General features: G+C 44.6%; 1 non-coding gene across 1 annotated transcript; it reads left to right on the top strand.

The window, feature by feature from the left end:
• Positions 1 to 213: 213 nt before the first annotated feature.
• LOC112208249 (small nucleolar RNA SNORA74) lies at positions 214 to 410 on the top strand. The gene has a single exon (XR_002942666.1). It is a non-coding gene; the product is annotated as a small nucleolar RNA SNORA74 (small nucleolar RNA).
• The last annotated feature ends 5,604 nt before the right edge of the window (positions 411 to 6,014 follow it).

The following is a 6,014-nucleotide window of genomic DNA, read 5'->3' as shown; positions in this document are numbered from 1 at the left end:
TCATTTTCCTTTAAGGAAGTACAAAGTTTCAATGAAACAGCTGAATTGATAGGAGTTCCAAGAATTGCAACAAATAGAATAAAAAGAACAATGAAATCATTCACAAAAGAGGCCATTCACAGACAGCTTGGTACAACTGTAGTAAAAAAAAATAAAGAACAAACTGAAGTGAAAGGAAAGTATAGCTCAGGATTCTGGATTTTAAAAGTTTTATCCAGCAGTTGTTAGCTCTCCTGGCTAGTGTGATGCCTGTGATGGTGTTTCACTGTTGGAACAGCAAGCACTGTCTTAATTGAGGCTTGGCTCCGGGTGCTGTTTTGGTGTGGGGCCAAGTGCCTTTGGGCAGTGTTTTGCACTTCTGAGAGTGAAATGACTCCTGTGGAGTCAGTCCTAATCTGAGTGCAAACAATCTTTTCTGTTGAAAAAAATAGTTTTGAGGCCAGGTGTGGTGGCTCACGCCTATAATCCCAGCACTTGGGGAGGCTGAGGCGGGCGGATCACTTGAGGTCAGGAGTTCGAGACTAGCATGGCCAACATGGTGAATCCCTGTCTCTACTAAAAATACAAAAAATTAGCTGGGCCTGATGGCACACACCTGTAGTCCCAGATACTCAGGAGGCTGAGGTGGGAGGATCGCTTGAACCCAGGAGGTGGAGGTTGCAGTAAGCCAAAATTGCGCCACTGTACTCCAGCCTGGGTGACACAGCAAGACCCTGTTTCAAAAAAAAAAAAGTTTTGGGTTCAGTTTAATTTCTTTTCTTTCAAAAAGATTTTTTTTTTTTTTTTTTTTTTTTAGAGATAGGGTCTTGCTGTGTGGCCCAGGTTTGTCTTGACTCCTGAGCTCAAGAAGTCCTCATGCCTCAGCCTCTCAAAGTTCTGGGATTACAGGTGTGAGCCACGATGCCCAGCCAAGTTTAATTTTTTTGTTTGTTTTTGCTTTTGTTTTATTTTGTTTTTTGAGACAGGGTCTCACTCTGTTGGCCAGGCTGGAGTGCAGTGGCACGATCACAGCTCACTACAGCCTTGACCTCCCAGGCCCAAGCAATTCACCCACCTCAGCCTCCCAAGTTAGCTGGGACTACAGGCGTGCACCACCATGCCTGGCTAATGTTTTGATTTTTCTGTAGAAATGGAGTTTCACTATGTTGTTAAGGCTGGTCTGGAACTCCCGGCCTCAAGCCATCCTCCCACCTCAGCCTCCCGAAATCCTGGGATTATAGGCGTGAGCCACTGTGCCCAGCCAAGTTTCATTTCTGACTTATAAACGTTATCATTATAGGTCTTTCTGCTTAAGAGATACAACCAAAGTGTACCTATTCATTCCACAAATATTGCGTGCCAGGCCCCACACTGAGCTGAGTACTGTTCTAGGCACATGATATGTAACAGCAAGTAAAACATCCCTATCCTCACCAAGCTGATATTCAAGTGAAGGTGACAGACGAGAAACATAATGCATAAGGAAATCAGGTAATGTGTTAGAAGGTGGTGAGTGCTATAGTGAAATAAGATCAAGGTTAGGTGGATCTGGCATGTGTGGAGAAGCAAGTTGCAATCTTAAGGGTAGGCTTTGTTGAGAAGTAATTTTAAGCAAACGGTGCAAATGTTTAGGGGAAGAACAATCCAGGAAGTGGTAACAGCTGCACAGAGTCCCAAGAAAGCAGTATAGTGGCTTATTCCAGAAACAGCAAGGAGGCCAAAGTGACTGCATAGTGGGCCAGGTGGGAAGGTCAAGGAGATTGGGTAGGGCCCGGGGCTGTTGAAGGATTTCAGTTTCCACTGTTTCCTTGCTTCCTCTGAATAAAGCACTTTTGAGCAGAGAGGAACTCAATTTGGCTTTCATTTTAAAGGGTCTCTGTGGGCCAGGAGCAGTGGCTCACGCCTGTAATCCCAGCACTTTGGGAGACCGAGGCGGGTGGATCACCTGAGGTCAGGAGATCGAGACCAGCCAGGCCAACATGGTGAAACCCCATCTGTACTGAAAATACAAAAATTAGCTGGGTGTGGTGGCGGCGCCTGTAATCCCAGCTACTTGGGCAGCTAAGGCAAGAGAAAGGAGAATCGCTTGAACCCAGGAGGCGGAGGTTGCAGTGAGCCGAGATCATGCCATTGCACTCCAGCCTGGGTGACAGAGCAAGACAGTGTCTTAAAAAAAAAAAAAAAAGAGCGGGGGAGGCAGGTGCTGTGGCTCACGCCTGTAATCCCAACACTTTGGGAGGCCAAGGCGGGCAGATCACAAAGTCAGGAGATCAAGACCATCCTGGCTAACACGGTGAAACCCCGTCTCTACTGAAAATACAAAAAAACAAAAAAACAACAACAAAAAAACAAAATTAGCCAGGCATGGTGGCAGGCACCTGTAGTCCCAGCTACTCGGGAGGCTGAGGCAGGAGAATGGCGTTGAACCCGGGAGGTGGAGGTTGCAGTAAGCCGAAATTGTGCCACTGCACTCCAGCCTGGGCGACAGAGTGAGACTCCGTCTCAAAAAAAAAAAAAAAAAAAAAGCAGGGGGGCGGGGGGCGGGGGGCTCTGTGCCTCCCTGTTGAGAATAGACTGAAGGGGACAAGACAGAAACAAGGAGACCAGGTGGTACAGGTGGGAACCTACTGTAATGATCCAGGCAAGAGCTGGGAGTGGTTCAAACCAGCGTGTAGAGTGGCAGGGGTAAAAAAGGATCACATTCTGGATGAGTTCTGCAAACAGAACCAACAGAATTTACAGAGGGATGGGATGTGGGCTGGGAGAGAAAGAGAAGAGTCAAAGTGACTCCAAGGTTTGAAGCCTGAACAACTACAAAAAATGGAGTTGTCATCAGCTGTGGTGGGGAAGCTGCTGATGCAGCAGGCTTGGGGGTAGATCAGGAGTTCAGTTTTGGATACACTGCTTTGACATCCAAATGGGGTCATAAGTGGGCTTTGGATATGTGAATCTGGAGTTCAGGAGAGAGGCTGAGCAGGAGACATAATTTGGGAGTTGTAAGTATGTAGATAGATAATAGTTATTCATTTTTTTCCATCTTTTTAACATGAACATTTTTAAGCATATACAAATGTGCATACATTTAGTACATATACCGTCTACCTTCATTCAACAATTATTAACATTTTGCCATATTAGCTCTATATTTCTCTATCTTTTTAAAATAAAAATAGAGACAGGTTCTCACTTTGTTGCCCAGGCTAGTTTCAAACTCCTGGGCTCGTGCGATCCTCTCGCTTTGGCCTCCAAAAGTGCTGGTATTACAGGCATGAGCCACCACGCCCAGCCATATTTGTCTATTTATACACGCTTTTATTTGTTTGTTTAACTGAGCCATTTCAGAGTAGGAAACATCTTGTTGCTTCACTCTTGAATACTCTGGCATTCCTGAAAGGAATGTAAAATCCCCCAAATCAATGAGAACGAAGCAAATGAATGCAGACAATGACCAGGGTCAAGGAAGGAGCCCTGGGGCACCCCAAGTGTAAGAGGTCTGGGAGAAGGAGCAGCCATTAAGGGAGGAGGAACCTGAGAAAGTAGATGTAATGTAGGGCGGGCGGACGCTTTCTTCTGATTGCTGATTTTTGTTTGTTTGTTTGTTTTTGTTTTTGAGACAGAGTTTCACTCTTATTGCCCAGGGTGGAGTGCAATGGCACGATTTCCGCTCACTGCAACCCTTGCTTCCCAGGTTCAAGCGATTCTCCTGCCTCGGCCTCCCCAGTAGCTGGGATTACTGGTACACATCACCACGCCTGGCTAATTTTTGTATTTTTAGTAGAAACAGGGTTTCACCATGTTAGCTGGGCTGCCTTTGAACTCCTAACCTCAGGTGATCTACCCGCCTCAGCCTCCCGAAGTGCTGGGATTACAGGCATGAGCCACTGCACCCAGCTCATTGCTGAAATTTACCAAAATGTAAAGAGGCAGATACAAAAGGCATGCATGCAAATTGTCCTTCTAATTTCAGAATTTCTTCTTCACACTTGTGGAACAAACTATTTTTTTCTTAGTCTTCTTAAGACTGGGGTAATTACAAAAGGAATCAAATAATTCCTTTTGATTGTTTGAAATGAGCACCCTAATACACCCAGGGGCATAGACTCCATAAAGAATGAAGAGGTCAGCTGTGCGTGGTGGCTCACGCCTGCAATCCCAGAACTTTGAAAGGGCGAGGTAGGCAGATCACTTGAGTCCAGGAGTTCAAGGCCAGCCTGGGTAATGTGGTGAAACCCCATCTTTACAAAAAAATTTACTGGGCTTTGTTGTGCACCTGTAGTCCCAGCTACTTGGGAGGCTCTGGTGGGAGGATCACCTGAGCCTGGGAGGTAAAGGCTACAGTGAGCTGTGATCACCCTACCGCACTCCAGCCTGGGTGACAGAGGAGTGAGACCCTGTCTCAAAAAAAAAAAAAAAAAAAAAAAAAAAAGAAGAAGAAGATATCAAGTCACAGTATTGCTGTTTGAATTGGCAAAGATTCAGTTCAGTTTTCAGCACAAACTCAAAGCAAACCAATCAATCAAAGTCAGAGGCTAATTTAGGAAACTAAGAAGCTGAAGGACAATTTTGATTTTTTTTTAACCACAGAGTTAACACTTTTTTAAAAGTGCTCCTCACATCAACCTACACAAAATAAACTGGTTAAAAACTAAAAGTATGACTGTTCAAAGAAGCAAGACATATTTAAATTTTTTTAAAAAACTGAAACTACTTTCTTTCGTCGTAAATATTATTCATAGCCTGTCCACAGCTGACATAAAATAGGGTGTCTGCAGCTTCAGGGCAAACTCCTTTCCTGTACCTGGTCCTTGGGCATAACTACAAACAGATGGATTGATTGATTATTGACAGGGGGTCTTGCTTTGTCACCTTGTCTGGAGTGCACTGGCATGATCATGACTTATCACAGCCTTGAACTCCTAGGCTCAAAGGATCCTCCCACCTCAGCTTCCTGAGTAGCTGGGACTACTACAGGCAAAAGCCACCACGCCCGGCTCAAAAGATTGATTTTTAGATAGGAGGTTGCTAAGCAGTCAAGCAAATTTCATTCATTTTGGGCTTCCTGAACACTGGAACCCCTCCCTTTACGACTCAGAAAATAACAACCAACAAAATAAATCATATGTGGAACTAACATCAGACATGTATTTAATAATAAATAATAAAAAAGAAGTTGATGTTGGCTGTAGCTAGAAATCCAGAGATAAGGCCAGGCACGGTGGCTCACACCTATAGTCCCAGCACTTTGGGAGGCTAAGGTGGGCAGATCGTCTGAGGTCAGGAGTTGGAGACCAGCCTGGCCAACGTGGCAAAACCTTGTTGTTACTAAAAATACAAAAATTAGCCGGGCGTGGTGGTGTACGCCTGTAGTCCCAGCTACTCGGGAGGCTGAGGCAGGAGAATCACTTGAACTCTGGAGGCGGAGGTTGCAGTGAGTCAAGATCTCACCACTGTACTCCAGCCTGGGTGACAGATAGAGATTCTGTATCGAAAAAAAAAAAAAAAAAGAAAGAAAGAAAGAAAAGAAATCCAGAGATAAAAGACACTGGATTGAAGACCAAGGAAATGCTTGGCTCTAGCATTATGAATTTCATTCTAAGAGAATCTAAGTCTGGCCACTCGTGGGAGGCTAAATAGTAATTGCTAGTAACGAACTAATCAGCTTGGGAAATGTCTCTAAGCCCCTTCCCAGAGCCAGCTCCTTTTCTCTTCATCTCCTGTTCTTTGTCCAGGAACCTCTTCTGTCTCATCTTTCAGCCATGCACCAAGTTCACAAAAGAAACTACCATTTCCTAGACTTGTGTCTATATAGTTCAGAACAAAATGAAGTTCAGAACAAAATGAAGTCCAGAACAGAATCAGCTCCATTCTGACCCATAGGGAGGGATTTAAAGAAACAGAGGAAAAAAGAGGAAAAAAATTTTTTAAAAAAGTGGAGAAGAAAAGAGGAGGGGCAGAGAGAAGGGAAGAAAATGGGGGGAAAGACTATGATGACTATTTTTCCACTTAGTACACTGTCTACTAAGTGTAGAAGGACC

This window comes from Pan troglodytes, chromosome 12 (assembly GCF_028858775.2).
Source record: "Pan troglodytes isolate AG18354 chromosome 12, NHGRI_mPanTro3-v2.0_pri, whole genome shotgun sequence".
NCBI classification, from domain to species: domain Eukaryota; kingdom Metazoa; phylum Chordata; class Mammalia; order Primates; family Hominidae; genus Pan; species Pan troglodytes.
This window is presented reverse-complemented; position numbering and strand designations above follow the sequence as displayed.